The sequence below is a fragment of the Patella vulgata genome, chromosome 6, assembly GCF_932274485.2.
Source record: "Patella vulgata chromosome 6, xgPatVulg1.2, whole genome shotgun sequence".
In the NCBI taxonomy this organism is placed as follows: Eukaryota; Metazoa; Mollusca; class Gastropoda; family Patellidae; genus Patella; species Patella vulgata.
The window spans coordinates 9,000,154-9,014,019 of NC_065884.2; the positions used below are offsets into that span (position 1 = coordinate 9,000,154).

At 36.0% G+C, this 13,866-nt stretch overlaps 1 long non-coding RNA gene across 1 annotated transcript; it reads right to left on the minus strand.

Annotated features, from left to right (window-relative positions):
- Positions 1–3,666: 3,666 nt before the first annotated feature.
- LOC126825001 (uncharacterized) lies at positions 3,667–11,295 on the minus strand. The gene is made up of 3 exons (XR_007681738.2): positions 11,264–11,295; positions 7,053–7,070; positions 3,667–4,227 (listed from the first exon to the last, which is right to left on the minus strand). It is a non-coding gene; the product is annotated as an uncharacterized LOC126825001 (long non-coding RNA).
- Positions 11,296–13,866: the final 2,571 nt, after the last annotated feature.

Genomic DNA, 13,866 nt, shown 5'->3' on the forward strand with positions numbered 1-13,866 from the left:
TGAATCAACATATATGATATACGTGTATGCATATTTATATATTTTTAAGAAATAAAGATATATTCAACTTCATGTGGCTTACCATGTATCTAGAAGGGTGGGGGTGTTCGCTCGTTGAGTAAGGCACTGGCTTGATAACCAGGAGATCTCAACTTCATGTGACTTACCAAGTAACTGGAGGGGGTGGGGCTTCCGCTTATTGAGTAAGGCACCAGCTCGCTAACCAGGAGGCCTCGGGTTCCCTACTGGTGTTAACCGATAAAGTCCGTCGGGATTTTCTTGAGTGGCTTCCCCTAATCAGTGGTTTAAAACGGAGGGTCTGACAAGGAAGAGCTTCTAGTGGTTCAAATGCACGTAAAATAACTCTTGACAGTTGGAATTCATTATCACGGTGGTAGCTGAAAAGTAGGAAGTTTAACCCCATTTCATACATTATTATCAAACATACAAACACTGACCTTCATAGAACAAGACATTTTACGAATAGGTTAGCTGAAGTTGAAAACTGTGTATTTTAGCAGATAATCCCCGTGGCAATCGAGTAAACACGAATATTTCAAACAACAGATCTGCCTCAACTGAGTATGATACCAACTGACCCAGACAATCGAGTCTAACAATATCTCGAATAGTGATCATTGTGACAGGTTGCCAGCATGTTGTACCAGTGGTCTAGCTTGCGATATTTAATCTCCTCATTTACTGTAAAATGTTTTTTTTTTAAAAAAAACCCTTAGAATAATATTATTATCACGTCATATTTGGGGGTCACGGTGGCTAAGTGGCCAAGACGCTGGCTCGCTAGCCTGGAGGTCGGGTGGTCGATCCCTGCATTGGCCGAGAATGTTCATCCAGATTTTCCGGCGTGGTTCCCCCTTGTCAGTGATGCAGGACGGATGGCCTGACAAGGACAGCTGTCTAGTCGTTCGGATGGGACGAAACACGGAGGTCCCATGTACACATTGGCGTGCACGTAAAAGATCACTTGACAGTTGAAATTCGACATAAGAGTAGGCCGTAGTGTCGCTGTCCTAGAAAAATTTCCCTCATAGCACACTGTATGGCGTATGTCCGTCTTCATTAGTGAAAATTTGAGCCGCGCAAAGATACTTAATATCAAAATCAATGGGGTGGGGTGGGGGGGTAATTAATAGTTTATCACAGCATTCAGCATTCAGTGGAGTTACTTCCCATTATTTGGAGTGAGAGAGATGGGGTTTAACGTCCACTCGACACAAACTAGTGTCGCTGTCCTAGAAAAATTTACCTCATAGCACACTGTATGGCGTATGTCCGTCTTCATTAGTGAAAATTTGAGCCGCTCAAAGTCAATGGGGGTAATTAATAGTTTATCACAGCATTCAGCATTCAGTGGAATTACTTCCCATTATTTGGAGAGAGAGAGAGAGAGAGAGAGAGAGATATGGGGTTTAACGTCCACTCGACACAAACTAGGTCATTTCGGGACTAACATATGGTTTAATTTTATTTCAATAATTCCCTTGCGCGTCTTCAGCAGTGGGAGGAATGAATTAAGATATAAAAGCGCAGTGTCTAGTGCGGTGTTTTGGTGCATTCTAAGGTAAATTCTGATTATATTAGAACATAAGTTTTAAACTTCAGTCAAGGGACGAATCCCAAAATATAATATGTTATATCAAGTTATTTTGTTTATTTCTGTAAAACTGTGTCTTAATTTATAGACTGGATTGTATAGCGGATACGAGGACGTTCATGAAAGATAGAACTGTCGCTCCAACAGAATGGTAAAATAATTGTGTATTTTATGTTATAGTCGTATAGTCTGGGACGATATACATTTTGGATGTGGACCCTACTTCATTTTGTAGGCCAAATGTTCCAGGATGTGACTGAGACTGAACAATGTTAACACGGTTTGTATATTCCAAATAATGGGGGGTGTCCGAATGGTTAGAACGTGTGTGCTGTATCATAAGACCTTTAAATTCAGGGTTAGGAACAATGAGAGAGAGAGAGAGAGAGAGAGGGAGAGAGAAATGGGGTTTAACGTCCACTCGACACAAACTAGGTCATTTCGGGACTAACATATGGTTTAATTTTATTTCAATAATTCGCTTGCGAGTAGGGGTCTTTAGCAGTGGGAGGAAACCGGAGGACCCGGAGAAAACCCACGAGGTTGGACAGGCGACAGGAACAATGAAATATTGAGACACAAAAATGGGAGTCACATCAAACACGAATGCCAAAAAATGCCCCACTCCCTCGTTATACGGGGGGTTGGATGGCTGAATGGTTAGCGTGCGCGCGCTGTATCATAAAGTCTGTCATTGAGTCGACTGGCGTGGTTTCGAATCCCCGGTTGTACGTGACAAGGAGTAGGGTCGCCTGTCCAACCTCGTGGGTTTTCTCCGGGTCCTCCGGTTTCCTCCCACTGCTAAAGACCCCTATGCGCAAGCGAATTATTGAAATAAAATTTTTAAAAAACCCATATGTTAGTCCCGAAATGACCTAGTTTGTGTCGACTGGACGTTAAAACCCATTTCTCTCTCTCTCCCTCGTTATACTTCTGGCTATGGTCAGTTTGCTATTCGAGTAATGTATCAGGGATGGCCTTGGGCACATTTGGAAAATATCTTAGCAAAATTTACATAAAGAAAGCAAAATTCAGACGAGAAATTACCCAACAGTTAAACTATAAACATAAAACTCGCGTATAATCCCCGCAGGTGTAGGGGGGGTTGGATGGCTGTATCATAAAGTCTGTCATTGAGTCAACTGGCGTGGTTTCTGTTGTACGTGACAAGGAGTAGGGTCGCCTGTCCAACCTCGTGGGTTTTCTACGGGTCCTCCGGTTTCCTCCCACTGCTAAAGAACCCTACGCGCAAGCGAATTATTGAAATAAAATTAACCATATGTTAGTCCCGAAATGACCTTGTTTGTGTCGAGTGGACGTTAAACCCCATTTCTCTCTCTCTCTAAATAATGGGAAGTAACTCCACTGAATGCTGTAACAACCGGTCATGTCTATGCGCCACCGTTTGTATGAGGTTGAAAAATTGAGTTCTAAGATACAAACTTGATGTAACATTCTATAAACAAGTAACTATCACTCGTGTGATTATATCACCGTAACCAACCTTTTAACTCTCTGATATACCCTCCTGCCTTCTGAGTCGGAGGAAAGTGCCGTCGCACACTACCTCTCAAATAAAGATAAATTGGATTTTGAAATATTTTTTGCGAAGGGGATCAAGTAAATTCCCTTTCCTCGTTTTGAATCTGATTAAAATACAGATCGCTATATATGGTTTCGCTTTTTTCTTATACTTTCAATGCCCTGTACTACATGAAGTTCTGGCCGGATGTAGAGGGAGGTCGTGTCAGGGGTCACACGAGCAACTTTTTACCCCATGACATCAGATTAACCAATCAGCGTTGATTTTTAAGTGGGTGTTTGGAAATACAACTTTTGTTTTATCTTCGCTACGAATGTCTATCCCCCAGTTCTGTGCATCGAATGCCAAGAACTCGCCAGTGAAGACAAGTAAAACGAAATTTTGAACCCTAAAAATATAATTTTAAAATCAAAATACAATTAAGAATTTATTTTGATTTCAGAATATAGATATTTATTTATTGTAATCAAAATATAATTTTAAAATCAAAATACAATTTAGAGCCCAATTTAATTTAAGAATACTGATATAGATTTGTTGTAATTAAAATAATATACGAGAATACAAATATAGATTTAAATTCAGGTTTCTAGACAGGAAAGGGTTAATTGTATATAATAAAATAAACGTATGGTCTAGTGTGATGGAAAAAACTAATAGGGTGTTATAAAATAAAACGTTTGGTCTATTATGATGTAAAAGGCATTTGCTAGGTGTTGGTAATAAGACATAAATAAGACATGATGTTACATACACACGTTGCTTTATGACATATATCAATTACATCTAGACAGCAGTAGTGATAAAATGAATCCGAATTGCATACATCACAAGTATATGATGTTACCCATGTTGCTTTATAACATATATCACCAATTGATGTCATTACGTCTAGACAGCAGTATAGGGATTAAATGAATCCAGATCGTTCAGTTTAGTTTACATAATAAATGACCCCAAGAATAAAAAGATAGAATAAATTTAAATTGGATTACATGTAATACAAACATATATATGTGCCAGTTGTTGAGTGTTGATATTATGTAGGTCGATATTCTACTTGCATTCACTGTAAATAAAAACAACATACGATTTAATACATTGAGCTTAAATATGCTTTAATATTAGTCAACTTTTATATATTCATAAACTATAAAAAAAATTAGTCAATTTTAACAGATTAATGTACTTTAAAATATAAGTCAATTTTAATGTACTTTAAAATATTTGTCAACTTTAACAGATTATTTTACTTTAAACTACTTTAAATCCCGTGAAATCAAAACACAATATTGAATCATCAATCACTGTATGTAATATATAATATTATAAATCTGTTTTATAAAATAAACACGAAGTTCAATCATCAATATTTCCCATATGTATTATAAACTATGTTCCATCAACAATGTTTTTTTATATACTATAACATATTAATATAATGTTACAGCTTCAGTATACCTAATCTTTGCTTTATAGAACAAGACCAACCGTCCATTGTGCGTTCACATTCAGGATTTGATTGAAATAGTGGGTTTTTATGAGGAAACAAAATAATGGGCGTGGTATCGTGTCGTGTAGTCCGGCATGCACTAAATAAATAAGTACCATCCTGTTATTGAAATGATTAATCATTCCGATTTTAAACACAATCTGTTAATATTTGCAACAAGTGGAATATTTACATACAAATATTAACAAGAACGTGGGCGTGGCACCACCGCTGAATCAAAATCTATAGATGCAGTCCTTAGACTACAAGTATTCCAAGTTACAAGAGAATCCGTCTGCGCAGGCGAGACGCAAAAGGTGTTCGTGACACTACACCTACGGGGTGGGCATACATCAAAATCAATAGGTGTTTTCCTTAGTGTAGAGGCAATGCATCAAAATCTATAGTGCTGTCCTTGGTGTAGAGACAATGAGTGTTTCTAGACAATCGGTTCAGATTTGCGGTCACAAAATATCAACAAAAAGGTCGCGTAGCACTACCATTGGAGTCGGGCATGCAACTATATAATAGGTACAATCCTGTTATTGATATCATTGGAACCACATCTGTTACCAATTCAGAACTGTAGAGTATTTATAGACTTATACTATTAACACAAATATGGGAGTGGCACTGCCCCGGGGGGTCGGGCATGTGCCGAATTCAACAGTTGTCGTCCGTAGGGTACAAGAAATGTGTATGCCAAGATGATTAATTGAGAATTGTGGCCTGTACGAGATACATGCAAATATTGGGTAAGGCGCCGCTCTGGGGACCGGACATGCACCAAAATGTATAGGTGGTCCTTTCAGAATTGTGGCGTGTAGCCGATGCAAACAAATATTGGGTGTGCTTCTGTCCCGGGGAATTGGGTCTAAATACAATATGGATTATTCTTAAGTATAAAGAATAAGTTCTGAGACGGCATGCGAAGAATTGTGACCCGTAGAAGATCCCTCCCCTCATACACACCACAAACAAACAGCTAATAGGGGCGACGGCGTAATGTGAACATAAAAACATGATAGGGATGATAACAATACACCACCATGTTGCAATGTGGTTGTATTAAAACAGCTTGATTGAATCTAATTTAAGTTACATTGGTGCTAGGAATAATAACACTCTATTCCATTAGTATCTCTTGTAACCTGAAACAGATACATGCATATATAATTCTTCTATTCGTTTGTCATGTTGGAACATTCGCCATCGGTGTAATACTGTGTTGACTCGTCCATTAGAACAACGTCTATCGTCAGTATAATAGTACGTTGACTCGTCCATTAGAACAACGTCTACCGTCAGTGTAATAGTATGTAGACCTTACTATTGTAACGTTTGTTGCCAGTGTTAACAGTCAGTGTTATAATATGTAGACCTTACTATTGTAACGTTTATCGCCAGTGTAACAGTCAGTATAATAATATGTAGATCTTACTATTGTAACGTTTGTTGCCAGTGTTAACAGTCAGTGTTATAGTATGTAGACCTTACTATCGTAACGGTTGTTGCCAGTGTTAACAGTCAGTGTTATAGTATGTAGACCTTACTATTGTAACGTTTGTCGCCAGTGTAACAGTCAGTATAATAGTATGTAGACCTTACTATTGTAACGTTTTTCGCCAGTGTTAAACAGTCAGTATAATAGTATGTGGACCTTACTATTGTAACGTTTGTCGCCAGCGTAACAGTCAGTATAATAGTATGTATACCTTACTATTGTAAAGTTTGTCGCCAGTGTAACAGTCAGTATAATAGTATGTAGACCTTACTATTGTAACGTTTGTCGCCAGTGTAAAAGTCAGTGTAACATTATGTTGCCCTGAATATTGGAATGTCTGTCATCAGTGTAGGCCGCTTTCCATGTACGCGTTTCCGCCAGCATAGAGCCATAACATATCTTTGTAAATACTGAACGGAATTGAACCATTATTGGTCTGCTATTAGAGATTCATGGGGCATGGAAACTTTGAGCATTGTGATAGAAATATAACATCCACATTTAATACTCATTCATAAAGTAAAAGTCATAAATCAGTTTAGTTTCGTCAAATTCTGGTTGTTAATGCAAAGTATTATTAACTTAGCCCGATCACACTTTTAACCGTTTATTTATCAGATTTTCTTAACCAATGTACACATAGTTATCTTAAATTACAAAATTATTTAAAAATCCGTTTACTCTTTGTTCACATTGGATAAGCTCCCGAACTTCACGTCTATAGATATTTTCTCAGCAATATTACAATTACATATATTATTCTATATGCATTGTACAATATTACAATTAGATACATTATTTTATTTTAAAATTATCTTTGATCGTTCGTGATAATAATTACATGATGTAGTATGTTGTATTAGTATATTAAATCCTGTATAATAAAATAATGACTTACCACTGGTAACTCTCCTCACTATAAAACAAACAAATATATAATATTTATTAACATCAAATATAAACATGATTAAAACACAGAATATAAAATATAAATAAATGATCAATAGTGATTAGATTTTATTGTCTCTGTCCAGTATGTGTGGTTTAATGGTCGAGAGCGAGACATTAAGTAATATATTGATACTGCACGAGGCGTTAGCCGAGTGTTGTTTCAATATATTACGCAATGTCTTGCTCGAGACCATTAAACTACTTAAAATACAGATTACAGTATCACGCACGTGCGTTACTATGGAATCATCACCTGGCCATTATTTGTGGGTATTGTTTTTACGACAGCAAGAAAATGCACGTTCATCTATCACGTGATTAATATTTCCGATTACTTATGTTACGTCACAACAGCACATGACCCTATGTTAAAACGCACGTGCGGCGATTTTGTTATATCCACTTTTCAACACGTGTTTAACTTTGACTGTTGTCGAATTAGAATAAATGGAGTACGGACAATTTAAAGTAGAATGGCCCTCTATGTCCGAAACGGATAATAGTGATAATATCCTGTTCGAAGCGTCCCAAATTGCTGAGCAGGAGCTAAATTCTGACAAGCAAACAGCCAAAGGTGCCTCAAATGCAGTGTATCACACAAACAGTTCACATTTCTCCGATATAAGCGAGGACGATTGCGACTCAAAAGTGACGAAATTAGTAGAAAGTACGGTGGGGAATTCCAAACTATTCGGAAAAACTGTCTCGCATTACTCTGATAAAGCGAGGACGATTGCGACTCAAAAGTGACGAAATTAGTAGAAAGTACGGTGGGGAATTCCAGACAATTCGGAAAAACTGTCTCTGAAAATGAACTGAAAGATATTGTTTTTTCGAGATTGTCGCCAAATACAGTGGCCAAAAGTAAGTGGGCAGTTCGTACTTTTCGCGATTGGCAAAACTACCGCCGTACCGTTGCAACTACATCGGCTATTAAAACATTTCAAGGGGATTTACTACAGATGACGAAGGAACAACTCAATGACGCTCTTGGTTATTTTATTGTAGAAATTAAAAAAACAGGACGGTTCCAAATATAAAGGTCAGTCTCTCTATGAACTTATATCTGCTATTCAATATCATTTACGGCTTAACGGTGTCATCGTTAATTTCCTTGTAGATAATGAATTCATAGGAATGAGAAATGTACTTGACGCGAAAATGAAGGAACTTTCCCGTCGTGGTATTGGATTGGAGAAGAAAAGGGCAGAAATAATTTCAGTAGAAAACGAAGATATTTTGTGGACAAAGGGGATTCTGGGATGTGACACCCCTAAGAAATTGTTGGACACTAGTTTTTACTTAATTGGGTTGAATTTTGCTTTGCGGGCTGGTAAGGAGCACCGAAATTTGCGATACGGACAGAATTCACAACTTTCACTTCATACGTCAGAATCCGGAGACCAATACCTGCAATATACAGAAGATGTGTCGAAAACAAATCAAGGGGGTCTTAAGCACCAAAAATATAAAAGAAAGTTGTTAGAGCTTATGAGAACTTGGACATTCCCGATAGATGTATTGTACGTCTCTATGAAAAGTATATTAGACTCAGGTAAGCTAAATTTGATTTATTGTAGAACCCGTACCAAGCGATTCATATTTGAAACTCTTAGTCTATGTTAATTATATCTCAACAGAAAAGGAAACTTTAAAGGAGCTAAATCGCTAATATTTTGGACCTAGAAATTGACACAAATTTGTCGCAACGTATTTAATAATGTAACATGAATGTATATAAACGGATTTACATTCAATCATTTCCGTTTTTACTCTAACTTCAAATCAGCTATGTACAGAAATACGCTAGAAGTCTCCATCGAATGACAATCTCTAGGGCCTGGTTATTCTAGTCTACACCGATAGTATTTATTGCGCCTACTCTCCAGAATATGAGGTCACCGTTTGACCATGACTTGTTGGATATGTCTAGCCTCGTTCTTCGAGTCGCTTGTTACAAATGTCGCTGAAACGCATTATGGTACACGATTCGTGTAACAACGGTAAAATATTTATTTTGTCTTAAATATTGGATATCAGAAGCCCATCTTTTCCCGGTAAGATCACAACACCAATGTTGATTTAAATTGATAAATAATTCGTGTTTTTAATTTCGAAGATTTTGAATTTTAATGAGTTAGAGACTTGGCTACTATAAAGCTTGGATTGAATTTATGAAAACCAAATTGATAAACGTCCCAATCCGGGACAATGGAGAGGAATATATTATATGTTAGTATATCGTGGGTTCGTTTGCAGTGAGCCTTCGTGGAACAGTTTTGAATAATTAAAAGCGTCCATAAAACTGCGCCAATTTGTATATTTCAGACCGAAAACCTGCGCCTGTGATGCGTTTTATCTTCAACCAGCAAAGATAAATTTAAAAGAACATTGGTATAATAGCGTCCCAGTTGGAGTCCATACGCTTCAGAATTTAGTAAAGAATATGTGTTTGCGAGGAGGGATGACTGGTAATTTCACCAACCACTCGTTACGTGCGACAGCAGCCACGCGACTTTATAATGCTGGAGTTGATGGGCAATTAATTGCTGAGACTACGGGTCATTCATCAGATGCTATTCGTGTGTACAAGCGCACATCCAGTGCCCAACTTCAGGATATTAGTGGCATTATTCAAAACAAGAGAAAGAAATGTAAACAGGAAAATATATTCGAAAAAGAAATTCAAGAACCAAGTAGCAGAGAACTCTCTATTGAGAATGAACATTTCAAGTTTAATTTTAAACAAAACTATACAGTTATATGGGACAACAATCACTGGTTTATTATACACAAGCACGACGTTTCGATAAGTATTCTCTTATCGTTATCAAGCACAATGACATTTAGTAAACTTGAGGGTCTATATATATGTACAATGCGAAACCATTCTTATTACTAATCATCTACATCTCATAAGAAAGGTTAAGTTGTTACACACTTGAATATATTTCCCTTCTAGTTTACTAAGCTGGCGTACACACTTAACTGCCTCATCCCCATACTGATGATGAATATAATCCTTCAGTGGCATTTAGCAATTGGAAACATAACAAAACTATACAGTTATATGGGACAACAATCACTGGTTTATTATACACAAGCACGACGTTTCGATAAGTATTCTCTTATCGTTATCAAGCACAATGACATTTAGTAAACTTGAGGGTCTATATATATGTACAATGCGAAACCATTCTTATTACTAATCATCTACATCTCATAAGAAAGGTTAAGTTGTTACACACTTGAATATATTTCCCTTCTAGTTTACTAAGTGATTGTTGTCCCATATAACTGTATAGTTTTGTTATGTTTCCAAGTATCTACTAAAATTTGGATTTTATCTTTAGTTAAGATTTTGAGAAACGGGGCCCTGAACCATTATTGGGCTATTATTCCTATTGTAGATTCATATTTCACAATATTGTAGTTTGCAAGTGATTGAATTTAGCATTGTTATATTATTGGAAACAATTAATACACAAAACAATAACAACAATAACATTAATTCTAATATTATTGAGAAAACATTTAAAACGTATATTTAAATAGTTTATCTATTATTGATAATCTAAATAGTTATTTACTGTTGAGAAGACTTTTGGTGTCTAAAGTTATTGATCAGATGAATTAAATTGTGTATAAACAACAAAACTGTTTTTGTTATTTGAAAGACAGCAGCTTTGCCTGTCGAAAGTATTAAGTAATGTCATGACATTTCTCTGGAATTTCAAATTGGTCGAATAATATTAACCTAATATTAAATTTCTCTTTTGCTGAAATGTTCATGCTATTGATGACATCTTACAGAACAGCGTGTTTGCATTCAATTTAGCATGTAGGTCTATTACATCTTACTTTGAGAGGTAACAACCAATGGCTGACTTCTAAACTAATTTCAATTTGTAAGATTATGTAACAAGAAAGATGTAGGCCATTTTCATACAAATTATTATTAATTAGGCTTGACCACATTTTAAACTATTTCTTTTTCAGATTTTCTTCACCAATGATACATGTAGTTAACAAAATTATCTAAAAATCCGTTTACTCGTTGATCACATTGGATAACCCTTTGGAACTTCACGCCAAAGGGTAGCAGAATTTGAATTTAGTTAGCAGAAAATAAATATAGAAATAATTGAAAAAACTTACCTCAGATTCGCCAGTCGCCTATTCAAGAAAGAAATATAATATATAATTCTATTGATATACAAAAATATTCCAATGTATCGAGAAACAGGTTTTATAATATTGTAATAACAAAACGGTTGTCAAAAGTAAACGTATATTATAAGTCGTTGGGATAGGACGAAAAAGAGAGGTCCGGTGTACACATTTGCGTGCATGTAACAGATCCCTTAACAGTTGGAATTGGAAGTAACAGTAAGGCCGTTTCCATTATGGCACATTGGATGGAGAAAGCCGATCTTCATTAGCCCAGTCGGTGCAGAAAGGTAGGACATTAATCCTCCTTTAATTTCAATTCTAAACGGGTCCTTTACATGCATTGGTAATTATTACGAATTTTGTACAAATAAATTTATTGGTTGGATGTGCTTTGTTATTTTTCTAACATAATATTTTTGAAATGTAACCCAGGACATTGATTTTGTGGTAATAGTTATAACAGTTGAACACGTAATAAATTATATCCCAACATCGCATCTGCTTGTGAATCTAAACGTTTTAATGTACCGGGAATACTCTTGACAAAGCAAATCAAAACATCGAAATGAATTAAATGAATACTTATTTGTATAATCTGACTCTAAACAACTCAATATGTGAAGAATGTAAACGATACGATTGTGAAATTGATCCCGCTTAAAAATGGTAGCCATTGGAGTTAAAAAATAGTATTGTCGCTTATTAGTATAGTTAATATAATCCTTCCTAATATATTTCTAGGTACAAATCTATCCTTCTGCATCTTATTCTGTATCACATGTTAGGGTGGCCCATGTACTCTACAGAAATAAAGTCCACTGCTGATCGTTCGAGACTACCACTGAAGCGTACACATTCGCCGTGCCGAGACCAACTTTCTGACAGTATGATACTATAAATATCCATGGCACGTGCAATTCTCTACAAATCTATCAACTATTACAGCCGTAAAAAATTTATTGTTGACGATTTTGAATAGCAGTGAAATTAAGCTTCTTGGTTATTACAGCAGATTTAGAAATTACGTTCGTTTCATTTTTTAAATCGCTTTATCATTAACTGTACCGTTAAGAGCGGCATCTTTTGGTTTAGTACAAATAATATCTCTGAATCACTCGGGTTAGACAGGAACATGATACTAGCAGTAGTTTCATTTTACTTTTACAAGGTTCTTAAAACGATTGTTGAGTTACCTAACGTGCTTATTTCTAAATTCAATTTCTTGTTCTAGCTTTCTGTTATGTTTCGTAAAAAAGTAGTCTTGATTATCCCGACCTGTCAATCAGACGTAGAATGGTCGATAGACTGGTTAAGCGAGACTGATTTCAAAACAAGGGCACGTAACCTATCTTTTACTCAAAAGTGTCTGGATGTTATGGACGACAATTGGAACCAGTTTTCAGTCTATTATTTGTAGATGATTAATGGTCATAGCTTATTAAGTACAACATGATCGTTTATTTAGTGACTATAATTGTGTGAAACTGATTTGAGGCTTGGCATATATATCAATAATGTGGCGTAATTGTCGAGATATATGGAGATATATGGAGATATTTATTTATGGTGGGTCACCCTACACATGTTTCAAGTTTGAATAAATAAATGATACAATTTAATCACATCAGTTTAACAAGAGTTATTGTGAATATTATTAACCCCTACTTTACAAAGCAGATATATTTATTACATACATGTAGCTTGAACTGTGACCCAATCAAACCAAAGATAACCTCTTTTACTAGACATCTTTAATTTAAGATTGTCACCGTTTTGCTGTTGATCCGGGCTAATGAAGTGCGACATGTTGTATGCAATGCGAGAAATTTTGATAGGATATTTTTATTGTCAAGGGTTCTTAGCACACTGATCCGCAGTGAATATTTGCTTGGCCGCGACAATCACTGATAAGGATGACATTGATGCGGCTTAATGAGCTAGAAATATTAACTTTTTTCCTGCGACAAATTAAATTCTAAAACATTTTTTGTATATATTGGAAAAATAAATAAAGGCGTTTGACGAATTTGTAGTTAAAAATTATTTCCGATTTAGTGTAAATGGGTATTAAAATGACTAAAATGCAGCATTCTCTCCGAAGCAGTTATGTCTTATGTAAACAATGCACGCGCCATTCAGCCAATGATTCACACCGCGTGCTGTGAATGCACGTGTCAAGGCAGTCATCTATGACAGAGATATTATACGAGACTCGTAATTCTCTGTGAAACAGATTGGGTTCTTAGAGGTGTACGCCGATGTGTGTACTCTTGACCTCGGTTTTTCAACGATATAACATTTATGTGAACGTGTATTCGTTGTTTGAGTTCTTTTATAAACGCCAACGATAGTTAACTGATATTCTCTTTACACCACATTTAATATGATATAGGAGCCCCGTCGTAATACAACACATGACATGTTTTTGGCTGTAATAGAGATTTGGTTATCTGACGAAACTGACATTATATACTATTCAAAAAAAGTAGGGGATATTTGATTTTGGGGGCATAATACTAAAATATGCAAATGACTACGAAAAAAGTCACTATAGAACCTAACAGAAGAAACATTTCCAGTTACGTGTG